General features: G+C 43.1%; 1 protein-coding gene across 1 annotated transcript in view; it reads left to right on the forward strand.

The window, feature by feature from the left end:
- The window catches only part of PIP4K2B (phosphatidylinositol-5-phosphate 4-kinase type 2 beta), a 571177-nt gene that overhangs the window by 183640 nt on the left and 373576 nt on the right, over positions 1-13961 (forward strand). The window lies entirely within an intron of this gene.

Genomic DNA, 13961 nt, shown 5'->3' on the forward strand with positions numbered 1-13961 from the left:
ACCTCTCAGAAGCCTGTATGATGCAGGGTAAAGAAACTGGGCTTTAAGGCATTCATCGTTGGGCATTGTGTTTACCCCTTGTATCCTTTTGTAAGAAGCTTTTGCAGACATTCCAGTTGCTGCATTTTTCTGGTCCGATACATACCGAAAGAATATGAAGAAAAAAACAGCAGGACAGCCACGACAACCAGCTTCACTTTAATAAAAGAGAGCATACAAAAAGGACAAGCACTTTCATGTATAAAATACGCTTCTTCAGATCCTGTACAAAGTTAAAAACACATCACATTTTATAATACACATCACCCAATCAAAGCTCAATTAAAGTAGAACCAAAGTGACATCATCAGTATCACATGAAACAAGCTAAGTTTACGCCCATTTAAAATGGGTTTGATGCTTACACAACTATTTATCCCTGGATGCCTCTAAGCTTGCATTCTCAAAATCCATCTCGGTTCAACTTGTTCTAGGTGATGGTTAATGTCACCACCCCTCAATTTTTTTGAACACATTGTAGAACCCTAAATAAAAATTGGTGATCGGGATGATCTATTAGATGTTTCTCTACTGCATTCTTGGCATCCTTTTTCCTGATGTCAAATGTTTATGTACCCTATCCCTTAGCCATAGTCACATGTGGCTAGCTATATCAATGTGCCATTGTGCAATCTGCATAGAACCTAGGTTTGAACTCAAAAGTCAAGGTGGGATGAAGAAAGACTTGTTCTTTAGTTATAACTTTGCACACACTGCAATGTCTGCACGGATGTGTGTCTAACCTTCTCCCTTCCTGTATCCCCCTCACTCTCTCATTACATAGCAGCTGTTTAAGATTGTTGCTATTCCGATAGGTAAAACTTGGTGCATCCCCAGTAAATCTAGCAGTGGGGTTATCCAAAGTCAATAGGTGCCAATATTTTTGTATAACCCCTTTGACAATATTATTGTCACTAGTAAAATTGGTGACAAGAAAGATTTTGTCTTCCTTCTATATCTCTTGTTTACACAGTGCCTGATGTTATTCATTGTGCTGTTGGTCACATCCCTTGGTTCATTCACATTTGTTGCCGCTTGATTATCAACAACCGTTCGACGTACATTCCTCACCACTTGTATGTTGTAGCCACTCTCCACAAGCAATTTTTCTAAGATGTTTAATTCTTTCATTAGATCTTCTTCCTTGCTACAAATCTTGGAACCCTCTATGCTTGGGTAAACAGGTCTCAGATGCATACTGTCATTACTCAAAGTTCCATTGCGACAGCATGGTTTCTTATACAATGTCATGGAAAACCCACCACGAGCATCTTTAGAAATATCTAAAAAGTCAACCTGAGAAAAAGAATACATAGCTGTAAACCGAAGAAAATCTGTGGTAGATTCTAAGTGTTCAATAAAATGAAGGAGGGAAGCTACATCCCCTCCCCAAAAAATAAAAACATCATCCACAAATCACCTGTATAATCTAATATTCCTACTTAAAGGACTTTCATACAGATGATTACTCTCCCAAAAATTCATAACTAAATTTGCATAAGAATTTACACATGGGGTGCCCATGGCGACACCCCATTTTTGCAAAAATAGCTTTTTCAAAAATAAAAACGTTGCATAGAATCAATTCCAAAAGTGTACAGACTAGACTAACATCATGTTGAGAATAATCTACTTGGGCATTCAAAGTATATCGAATCGCCTCAATACCATATTCATTAGATGTAGAGGTAAATTAATTTTTTACATCCATAGTAACCATCAACAGATTTGGAACATCATTTACATTAATAAAATTGTGTACATCCCTCAAAAAATTAGTATACTTTAGTATCGTTGGTGATGGACAAAACCACCGGATGTAACTTCTCCTCCACGTATATGGAGAGAGGGTCAGTCGCCCAGCCCCCTCCAGCAACAATAGGTCTCATTGGCAGTGCTGCCAGGGATTTGTGTATTTTGAGCAACCCATTAATAAGGGGAGCAGTGGGATGGGACACACATAAAAATTGATACGACTGTTCATCCAGATGTCTACCATGAGCAGATCATAAAGACGATCACGTATGGTCACAGTAATAATTCTGAGTTGACCCCACTGTATCGGGCAGTATGCATCACAGCCACGCAACAGATGTCCTTCAAGGATGCATCTGCAGTCCTTACAAATGGGTTGTCCTGTCGTCAGGCAGCCCTTCGGTCGGCCGGATTCCAAAGTCTGGGTCTGGCCTCGGCTGGTGTCGCACTTCACCCGACGTCATAGCTGCAGTTATTCGGGTATAAAGGCATCAGCCGACGCCATTTTCCTCAGTCTTTCTTGCCGTGTGGAAGCAGAAGCTGTTCGCAAGTGCCGGTCGGTCAGATCCAGAGATTACTACTACCGAATACTACTTCGAAGACTTCTAAAAAGCTAAGTACCCCGTTGGGGACTCTTTCTTGCCTCAGCCGATGCCAGAGAAAGTGAATAACTGTTTATCTTGATGCCAGAGAAAGTGAATAACTGTTTATCTTGTGGGAAACAAATACCTCATAAAGATTTCCACTCCTACTGTATACATTGTTTAGGCCCAGACCACGACGTAGCAGCTTGTCTAGCCTGCTCTTCTTTTAACCGACGGACGCTTAGACGTCGGTCGGAGTTTGCTGAACAAATTTTCTGCTCTGATTTTGCCTATATTATGCCGTCGGATCCTCCGACAACGCAAATTTCCAAAAAACGAAAAGAAAAGGACCGCTCCATGGTCTCGGCCGACACCGCAATTAAGCAAACCGCGAGTGTCTCGGTTTCGGCCGAAACTGAGCAAGCGGTTCTTTCTTCAGCCGAAACCATGCCTTCTACCGAGGCCTCCTCTAACCTGGTAGAATCTGCTTCTGAAACCCAGCCTCCTGTTGCGGTTTCTCAGGAATTATCAGACACAATTCCCCTGGATATTTCAACCCCTGCACGTTGAGCTGCTAGGCCTCCTGCAGCCATGTCTATCAAGGCCTTTGCCAGGGCTAAAGCAGCTAAAGCTTCCAAAACTGTGCCTGCCAAACCCTCCTCACACAGGCCCAGCACTAGCTCTCATGTGCTATCTTTGGCTGAGGATTTAATTTCTTTAATTCGTGGATCCCAGCCTCATCCAGACAGGTCCTCTCTCCCACCTCCAGAAAAGAGACCTAGAGCAGAGCCCCCTGAACCAGTATCCACTGATGGTTCCTCTGATGAATCAGATCATACAGACCTTCCTGAGGCTTCTTATTCTCCTTACGAAGACTCTGATGCTGAAGAGTCCATTCCTTCAGCCTCTCCACCTGAGGAATTTTCCTTTGGGGAAACCTTGCATGCTATGAGGGAACAATTTCAGTGGCAGGGCCAAGATTTCTCAGACTCCAGAAAAAGGCTTAGAACCTTTCTACATTTGCCACAACATAGGCCTTTAGCTATACCTCCAGTTCTTTCTGTTGTAAATGATGCATTTAATGATGCTTGCACTGCTCCTGATTCATTACCTCCGGCTTCTGCTAAGCCCGACAGGTTCTACAGGGTCCCGGACACTCATCACCATTTATACAAGGCTCCTTTGGCAGATCCAGAGACCATCGCCCAGGGCCCTAAAGCTGTAGCTGCTACTTCTACTAAAAAACCCCTCCCCTCTGAAAGGGAATCCAGGTCCTTAGAGAGATGGGGTAAAAAAGTTTGCACTTCTGCTACCTTGTCAGCTAGGGCTTTAAACTGCCAATTTCATATGATTCAATATCAAGAGTTTATGCTTGACCAGTTAACTAAAAAGCTTTCCTCTGAAGAATCTTTAGATAAGAAATATGTTCAGGAAATGGTACATAACATACAGCAGGTTAGTAACCATTCTTTAAAATGTGTCTATGATGCACTGGAGGCTTCCTTTAGATCAGCCATGACTGGCACAGTTATCAGGAGACATGCATGGTTGAAAGATCAGGCATTACCAGACCATGTCAAATCAAAGCTTTTGGATGCACCCATGGACAAGGTCAATTTATTTGGCTCCCCTGCTCAGCAGGTGCTAAAAAAGATGGAAGAGAAGGCGAAATCTGTACAAACAGTGAAAGATTTCTTACAGGTTCAACCTCCAAGGTTTAGCAGGAACTGGCCCTCGAAGAATTGGTCCTTTCCGGACTCCTCTAAGCCTCAGAGGGGCAGGAATAGGCGTTCAAGAGGCAGAAACCAATCCAGGGGTGCCTACAGGGGATGCCAATGGCAAGGTAACAACCAGCGAGGCACGGACGCAGCCTCCACCTCTACAACAACTCAATCACAGTGACTTGACAGTGGCACCACCTACCAGGGAACAACTAGAAGCACCCTTAGGCGGAAAACTAACCTTATTCTCAAAAAACTGGCATTGCATCACAAGGGAAAAATGGATTTTGCAAACTATAGACCAAGGTTACAGGTTCCATTTCCATACTCTACCAGGGAAGAGAGGAATGCCAAACCTACCACCTGCTCAAAGGGCAGAAGCTCTAAAGCAAATATCTCAATTATTAAGAATGAGAGCTGTGGAAAAGGTACCATCTATGGAGCAAGGAAAGGGATTTTACTCCAGACTCTTCTGGTACCAGAAAAGAAAACAAATGGAGACCCATTCTAGACCTGTCCGTTTTAAACACATTCCTTATTGTTCCAAAATTCAAAATGCTGACCCTACAGTAGCTTCTTCCCATGCTGGGCAAGGAGTCTTGGCTGGTAACTCTAGATCTCAAGGAGGCATACCTGCACGTCCCCGTAAGACCAATTTGCAGAAGATACCTCAGATTTCTTGCAGGATCAGAGCATTATCAATTTTCAGCATTGCCCTTTGGCTTATCTACTGCGCCCAGAGTGTTCACGAAATGCCTGGCATCAGTAATTGCTCATTGCAGACTTCAGGGAATCCAAATTTATCCCTACCTGGACGACTGCCTGATTCAAGCGGACAACAAAAGCAAGCTAGCAGAAGACTTACAAAGAGTCATTTACCTGCTGCAAGCCTTGGGATATACAGTCAATATAAAAAAGTCAAGGCTGATTCCATCCCAAAGAATAACCTTTCTGGGTGCAGAGCTGGACACATCAAAACAAATGGCATTCCTAACTGCAGAAAAGAAAGAGCAACTACCTCTCTACTTCTTGGCATTAACAAAGCAGAACCACCTAACTGCAAGAAAAGTGCTGCAAGCTCTAGGCTTCATGGCATCCTGCATAATTCTGGTCCCTCATGCCAGACTGCATATGAGAAAGCTACAGTGGTACCTAAGGAATTTGTGGTCACAACACAAGCACAGCCTAGAAACCAAAATCCCAATAATCCCATGCCTGAAACAAGGGCTCAGGCCTGCCAATCAAACACAGGGTTGCCCTTCTGCAACAGCCAACCAAGCCAAAACATCACGACAGATGCCTCAGACCTCGGTTGGGGGGCACACATGCAGGGCAAGTGCATACAAGGCTTATGGACTCAAGACCAGCTGCGCCTACACATAAATCTAAAGGAAATGCTGGCAGTAAAATTGGCAATCCAGTCATTCAGACCATTTCTCCAAGAAGGTCAATTGATGATAAGGACAGACAACACCACAGTTATGTGGTACATCAACAAACAGGGAGGCACCCATTCATATCCTCTATGCCGGCTGGCACTGGACCTATGGGATGTGGCCCTGAGCTACAACATTCAGTTACAAGAAATTTTTGTACCGGGAAAAGAAAACATTCTAGCAGACATATTAAGCAGAACAACCACAGATGCCCACGAATGGATGCTTCATCCGGACATCTTCAAAGCCATCACAAGGAAATGGGGATTACCACAAATAGACTTGTTTGCATCCCCATTCAATCACCAGCTAAAGAAATTCTGCACAAGGACTTACCACCCACTTGCTTGGAAGGTGGACTCCCTATCCTTCAGTTGGAAAAACTTGACAGCATACGCATTCCCACCACTTCCTTTGATGCACAAGGTGCTTTTGAAGATCAAAGAGGACCGTCCAAGGATCATTCTGATAGCTCCAGACTGGCCAAGACAACATTGGTACCCATTGCTGAGGAGCATGTCACGGGAACAAATATGGACACTGCCCCTGATCCCATTACTGTTAACACAGAACAACTACAACATCCTGCATCCAAACCTGAAAACTCTGCAGCTAACTGCCTGGAACATTACTTAACAGCAATTAACCCAAATTTATCCCAAAGGGTTAAGGACATAATCCTGGAGGCTTGCAGACCTTCAACAAGAAAGAATTATGCAGCAAAATGGAAAAGATATCTCATTTGGAGTACTGCAAAGGGAGAAGATGTGACTCTGGTAAACATGGCCAACATCTTGGAGTACTTGGCAGAACTCTTCCACACAGGCCTGTCCTATTCTTCCATCAAGATACATGCATCAGCTATTTCAGCACAATACAGCTTGGATCCTCCTGTCTTCTCTCATCCCCTGCTCAGACAGTTTCTGAGAGGAATTAAAAATGTAAAACCTCCCAGGAAGCCACCATTGCCAGCATGGGACTTGAACTTTGTGCTAGAGAAATTGACACTTCCTCCTTTCGAGCCAGCAGCAACAGCAGAATTACAATACTTATCCTGGAAGACTGCTTTCCTGCTGGCAATAACTTCAGCAAGAAGGGTCTCTGAACTACAGGCATTAATGGCAGTTCAACCCTTCCTGATCTTCCATCAAGATAGAGTGTCCATGAGAACAAATCCTACATTTATGCCTAAGGTGGTATCCAGAGTGTCATTAAATCAGGCTATCCACCTACCTACATTCTTTCCAAACCCACAAAACAGGGGAGAAAGACTTTTGCATACCTTGGATGTACACAGACAGTTACGCTACTACCTGGACAGGACTAAGTCCAATAGAAAAACTGACCAGCTTCTGGTAGCATATGCCACAGGAAAGGAAGGAAAACCAATTTCAAAACAGACAATCTCCAAATGGATAGGAAATTGCATTAGATTTTGTTACTCCTACCATGGAAAGAAAACTCCTGAGAACATCAGGCCTCACTCCACAAGGGCTACAGCCACTACCACAGCCTTCTTAGGAGGAGTGGCTACCAAGGACATTATAGAGGCTGCTACTTGGACCTCCGTGCATACATTTGCCAAGCATTACAATTTACCTTTATACTCTAGATCCCGAGCAGGTTTTGCCACTGCTGTTTTGCAAGGGATCCTAGCTACACCATAATCACTACTCTTTCCTCCTCCCCTTGTTTAGCTATGGTATTCTACCCATTTGTAAGGACTGCAGATGCATCCTTGAAGGACATAGTACAGTTTTGTAGCTACCATAAATGTAGATGTCCGATAGGAATGCATCTGCAGTCAGGATTACCCACCCACCTTCCCCTCTGAGGTACTTCTAGGGTATTTGCCAGCCTTCAGCTAGCTTGGGGATCTATTATGGTGTATTTGTTTGTATATATGTACATACATGCTTATTTTTGTGTTTGCTCTCTACTATTTGGAATCATTGGCATTTATCCAAATTTAGCCTTCCAAGAGGGCACCTGGCATCTGGGGCAAGAAACACTGAGGAAAATGGCGCCTGATGCCTTTATACCCGAATAACTGCAGCTATGACGCCGGGTGAAGTGCGACACCAGCCGAGGCCAGACCCAGACTTTGGAATCAAGGGCTGCCTGATGACAGGACAACCCATTTGTAAGGACTGCAGATGCATTCCTATCGGACATCTGCATTTATGGTAGGTACAAAACTGTACTTTCATGCGTTTTCTTTACATAATCAGCATTATTCATCGGTACCATAGAACCACCCTTATCTGAGGGTCTAATGACCAGATCAGAGTTATTTCGCAAGTCATTTAACGCTTGTCGTTCATTGTAATCGAAATTATAGAAATCATTGTAGTTAGAACTGCTCAGAGCTACATACAGTTCCTGTTCACATGCACGTATAAAAAGTTCAACATGAGCCAGTAAAGCTGGAGAAAAGGCACTTGGTCTCCTGTATAGGGCAGCATTAGACTGTCCTGAATTACCAGTTTCCATGCCAAATTACCTGCAGAGATAGTCTTAGATCAGTTAAAACATCACTTACTCTGGCTGGTGTCACAGGAACAAATGTTAATCCTCTGTCTAGAACAGAGCGTTCATACTGATTAAGAATATAGTCATGTAAGTTTACCACAAGTCCTTCTACCGTCGCATCTTCCGATTCACTGGAACTCTCTCCACAGACATTTTCCTCTTTTTTTTTTGTCTTCCCCTGCTGGTCGAGCAGACATACTGCGATCACCATTGCTGTACTGGAAGAGGTAAAAAATGTTCCATACTGGCAAACATTGTTTGCTTAGGCCTCGCTCCTGTCCTAGCATAATTCGGGACTTGTTGATTCAAAGCTTGCTAATTAGAAGGAGGTGTGCATTCAACCTGCTGGTTTAAAGACTGTAATGTGCCCTCAATCCCTAAAGCCATTTCAGACTGTACCTCACTTCTTTGGTTTTGATATTTGGAGACCATGCTCACAAGGGGGTAGTAGGGGCGTGGCGGTGGAAATCTCATTCGATGTATTCAGCACAGTTGTTCCATCTTTCTGTTGATTATTACTCCCTGCCCTCGGCCACACAAACACATTCCCCATACAAAAATCATTATGGTCTCTCTCTATTTTCCTCTGCTTGGTCTGTCTCAACTTCGTTTCATACAATGTAACATCGGAGTAAATGTTCTCAAGGAGACTAATTTATGTGTCCCCTTTAGAAGACCAGTTATTAAGTAAGACCGAACCAGGTTCATAGTGATTTTCTTGTACGCTATAAAGGGGACGCATGCATTCTGTGGGTTTCTTTGGGTGCTCCAGTTTCCTCCCACATCCCAAAGACATGCTGTTGGTAGATTGGCTACTTTAAAAATTGGCCTTAGGCATGAGTGCATGTGTGTATGTGCCTTCTGTGGAAGGTTGGGTGCCGGGCTGGCAACTCAACACCGTAAAACTTCACGGTCAGTCATGAGCGGACAGGTGATCCGCTGTGGCAACCCCTAACCGGGAAAAGCCGAAAGAAGAAGAGTTTTTATCTTCATAAGAATTACCCTTCCTGATTTTTTCTCATAATTTTTTCCTTTTTGTTGTACATCTTTGATTTGGCAGCCACCAGGGCAGTTTGTTTCTGAGGCTAGTTCTGGACATATTTTTGGTAGGTTGAGCAGCCTCTATGCAGCCACTAACATGGTTGTACAGAGTTTGAGATCAATTCAGCATAGGCTGCTGTGTTCTTGGAGTTTGGAGGGGCATTGAAGTTTGAAAAACCATCACTTAATAAAATGTAGTTTTCCTTGGAATAGTTCTTACCTGTTAATGGCTTTACTGGGGTTATGGAGTTGATTTTGGTTTTAAAGGAGACAGCTTTGTGGTTGGATCTTAACCAGGGAGGATGAGACATTGGGGAGGGGGGTGATGGAGGGATGCAGCTTTCTCTCATATTTGTGAGTATGAGGTCCAGTATGTTGGAGCCTGTAGTGGACGTATTCACTGTTTGGTCAAGAGTGTGTGTATTTACGAAGTCCAGGAATCTATGTACCTGTAGATTTGAGGCACTGTGTAGGTTTCCCAGTAGATAGAGGGATAATTCAAGTTTCCACTGTGTAGGGTGTCAGGTTGGATGGTTAAGTTTCTCCAGTCAAAGTGTGAGTTGTGGGCTTAAGGCATGGAGGATGACCTGTAATGGGCTAGGATATGGTACAGGATTTTTTCTATGGTGATCTGCATGTGGAGAAACTCCAGTGTCATCTGTTTGACCAGCCTATAGGTATGCTTGTTACTAATGTACATCGAGACACGTCCACTTTTAGCCCTTGTCTGTGCAGCTACTGGTCTAAAAGTGTGGAAGGCAGTGAAACCTGCACTGCCAGGGTACTCTCTGCCACTTTAAACTATGACTCTGTAACTGCACAGATGTCTATATTCTCGAGCGCGAGGAGGGCTTGGAGGGAGTGTAGCTTTTTATTAGGCTCCTGGGGCTGAACAAGGTTCAGTTGAGTTGATTTTTCTGTCATTAGGTTAGTCAGTTTGGCATTGCCTGAAAAAGTTAGTATGAGGAGGATAACGTTTTAGCTAGTGTTTGAATGCCTAGAGGGGCAAGGTGCAGACCATCCTTGGCAAAGCAACATAATCTGTTTGCCATGTTCTCCCAAGCTGACAAATATTGGATCCCCTTAGCATGACACCAGAAAGACAACCAGTTGTTAAAATCGATCATCTTTTGCTCATATTGCAGAATCAGCATGGTGATCGTAATATGTTGCTCAGTGCCAAGCTCTTACCAGCCTGAGACGCACAGTCTGACAGCCCCATAATGCTTCTTTTCATGTAGCACAGGGAGGTCCATCTCAGGTCATTTACACCTGCATGGACTATGATGGAATCTTACAGGTACCTGTGGCATAATGACTTGAGTGCGTGTGTGATTTGGAGGATCCTGGCTGCAGATAAGCAACTATTGTTCAGCCTGCTTAGAGGGGCATCAGTATATTTTACAATGGAGTCCCCTATGACGTCAGTCCTGGGAACTGTGTTTGCTTGCCTTAGGAGTTTAGTGTTCGGGACTCCATTGAGAGTGATTGATTGTATGTAGGATGTTTGGTGGTGCTTTTACTAAATGCCTTTGGCTTACTGAGGCATATTTCTGTCAACAGGTAGTCTAGGCAATCTTTGTTGTTTAGGAAGATTGCTTTTAAGTGGCTCAACTTATTTTAGTCCACGTGTATGTTGTGCACTAGGTGAGGTGGATGTTATGCATGGTTTGAACAACCTGATGTGTGCTTGTCTGAGAGAGTTTAGCCTCCAGTGTCATTGTGCAAGTCACCTCTCACATACAGTACCTATTTCTTTAAGGATTAAGTGGTTGTAGGTAAACGGAAGATAATTGCTACATTGTCTCAAGATGCCCACATCCACCAAGCTGGCTACAGAGAAGTCATAAAATTGGATATTCACGCTGCCCAGTCCTTTAATTTGTGAGCTACAGGGAGGTGGTGGTGTATTGGGGTTAGAAGGCTGTTAAGGGTGCTTTGTTGGGGCAGATTATGCTTAACAGTACTAAATTCTACTAAATTTAATGTTTACACAATACTAAATTCTAATAAATCTATAGGTATTGCCTCTCAACACCTAACTAGCTGCCCTACACCTGTTGACGCTCAAGGTACTTGCTTGGTTTACTGCTTTACAGGGTACAATTTGTTTGTTTGTGTCTTTCGGCTTTTCCCGGTTAGAGATCGCCACAGCAGAACTCCGGTCTGCTAATAATTGGTAGTTGATTTTTTACGTGCCGAGTTACCAGCCATGACGCACAACCTTCAACGAAGGTACGCCCATTCACGCATGTCTCCACGCAAATGGCTAATTCTACAGGGAAAATTAGATTTCTAGGTGTTTGCTACTGTACAGGGCACTGCTAACAGCTGCTGCATGGTGAGTACCTTTGGGCAAATGCTCCGAATTTGTAGCAGCACAGAACAAACAGAAAACTAACTAATGGTCCCCCTATCCAATGAATCAACTACTTTATGAGCCCTTTCATGTGCATCACAACTCAGATAGACCAGGCACTCACACCTCCTGACATAAGATGAATGCACAGAGTCCTGCTGATGTAAAAACACAGTAGAAGAGACCCAGAAGTTCAGTGCTACCACTAAGCAATTCCACAACTAGCTGGAAATCCCCTGCTGAAAGCGATTTCAAGACGGTCTTACATCAGTACCAGAGAGAGAGCATTTTTATTCACTAAAATACAGTGAAACGTACAGATAAAAGGAGGAAACGGTAGTGATTACTCATAATAGCTTCTTGCCATGTGAAACCATAATGGATTGAAAAAAAGGTCTTTATAGTCTACCAAATTGATGCTTTAATGCATTTGGAAAAGGTAGAAGGGAAGGTTTTTGATAAAACAAGTATGTGCAGATATCTGTGTCTGTTATATTGGTGTGATAAATGTTTGTCGAAGTGCTGTCTACTGAAATTGTAAGAAAAAAAATTCTTATCTTCTGTTTGTTTAGTAATAACCAAGCTTGTGTGGATGAAGGTCACAGAGGGTCTACCCACAGTTGCTGTAATTTTTTTCATTAGGGTGACGCCACCGAAAGGATATTTCGCTGATGGAGTCTTGAGTATGGCTTTGTGATATTCTGTGCATCCATATTGTTTTAAAGACAATGAGGTTTGTGCAATAAATCATTGGGTCATGGCTGAAAAGGGTCTCCAAATCAGTCCAGCTTCCTGGTTATCAAATAGTTGATAAACAATGCATTTCTCATCTGTGTTGACTTTGAAGTTATGAAAATGGTACATTTATTTATTCTTTTCCATGTTATTTTGAATTGTGCTGATGCTGCTGTTTTATCTGTTAATTTAGCAGGCTATATACTGTTCATTAGTCTGACTGACTAACAATTTTGCCAAATGTTGGCTATTTTAATTGTGTCTGAATCTGAAAAAAAAATAGTTTGTTGCCATATTCAAACTGGTCTTTCTTATTTGCGCCTTGAGCAGGCTGGCTATCTCATATGATAACTCTTGTATAGGACTAAAATTTAAGCAGTGCAGGAAAAAAATCTGTGCCATAAGTTTGTGTTTTCATAACCACATTGATTTGTTTTACAGAATAACTTCCAAACCTGTTTGTGATGATGCTGGATTTATTCTCTGAATATTAAATGGTCTGTCCAGTTGGTGTTTTTGCATATGAAATGCCTGTCACTGAATATTTAAATTTGGTGGACAGGCTCCTTACTAAAAGTGTGGGTATGACAAGTTTGAATTGTTAAAACTGAGAAAGCGTGACCTTTTTAAACATCTTTTTTACAGGTTACCCCCTTACAGCTCCCTTGTTGAGACGTTGCCTCTGTAACCCTTCCTTTTCATCCAGGCTGCCGTTGTAGAAGAACATTCAGGGATGTCCGTACTTTGTAACTGATTGTTCAGAATTCTCTTCCTGAAAATTAAGACCTAGACTCATTTTTGTATAATAGTTATATGTTTGTTTTTGCTGTATTAAAAAACCCAGATGAACACATGCAGACCCAATGATGAAAATTCCCATTGCCAAGAGTGTAAAAAGTAAGAGTTTGCAGTACATTGTAAGGACAGACAGCAGTACCTGCAGCACATTATAAGGTCAGACAGCAGTGCCTGCAGCACATTATAAGGACAGACAGCCGTGCCTGCAGTACATTATAAGGTCAGACAGCAGTGCCTGCAGTACATTATAAGGACAGACAGCAGTGCCTGCAGTACATTGTAAGGACAGACAGCTGTACCTGCAGCACATTATAAGGTCAGACAGCAGTGCCTGCAGTACATTATAAGGACAGACAGCAGTGCTTGCAGTACATTATAAGGACAGACAGCAGTGCCTGCAGTACATTATAAGGACAGACAGCCATGCCTGCAGCACATTATAAGGACAGACAGCCGTGCCTGCAGCACATTATAAGGACAGACAGCCGTGCCTGCAGCACATTATAAGGACAGACAGCCATACCTGCAGCACATTATAAGGACAGACAGCAGTGCCTACAGCACATTATATGGTCAGACGCAGTACAATATAAGATCAGGCAACTGTGCCTGCAGCACATTATAAGGTCAGACAGCAGTGCCTGCAGTACATTATAAGGTCAGACAGCAGTGCCTGCAGTACATTATAAGGTCAGACAGCAGTGCCTGCAGCACATTATAAGGTCAGACAGCAGTGCCTGTAGTACATTATAAGGTCAGACAGCAGTACCTGCAGTACATTATAAGGTCAGACAGCAATGCCTGCTGTACATTATAAGGTCAGACAGCAGTGCCTACAGCACATTATATGGTCAGACGCAGCACATTATAAGGTCAGACAGCAGTGCCTGCAGTACATTATAAGGTCAGACAGCCGTGCCTGCAGCACATTATAAGGTCAGACAGCAGTGCCTGCAGCACA

This window comes from Protopterus annectens, chromosome 13.part0 (assembly GCF_019279795.1).
Source record: "Protopterus annectens isolate FY-2018-M chromosome 13.part0, PAN1.0, whole genome shotgun sequence".
NCBI classification, from domain to species: Eukaryota; Metazoa; Chordata; order Ceratodontiformes; family Protopteridae; genus Protopterus; species Protopterus annectens.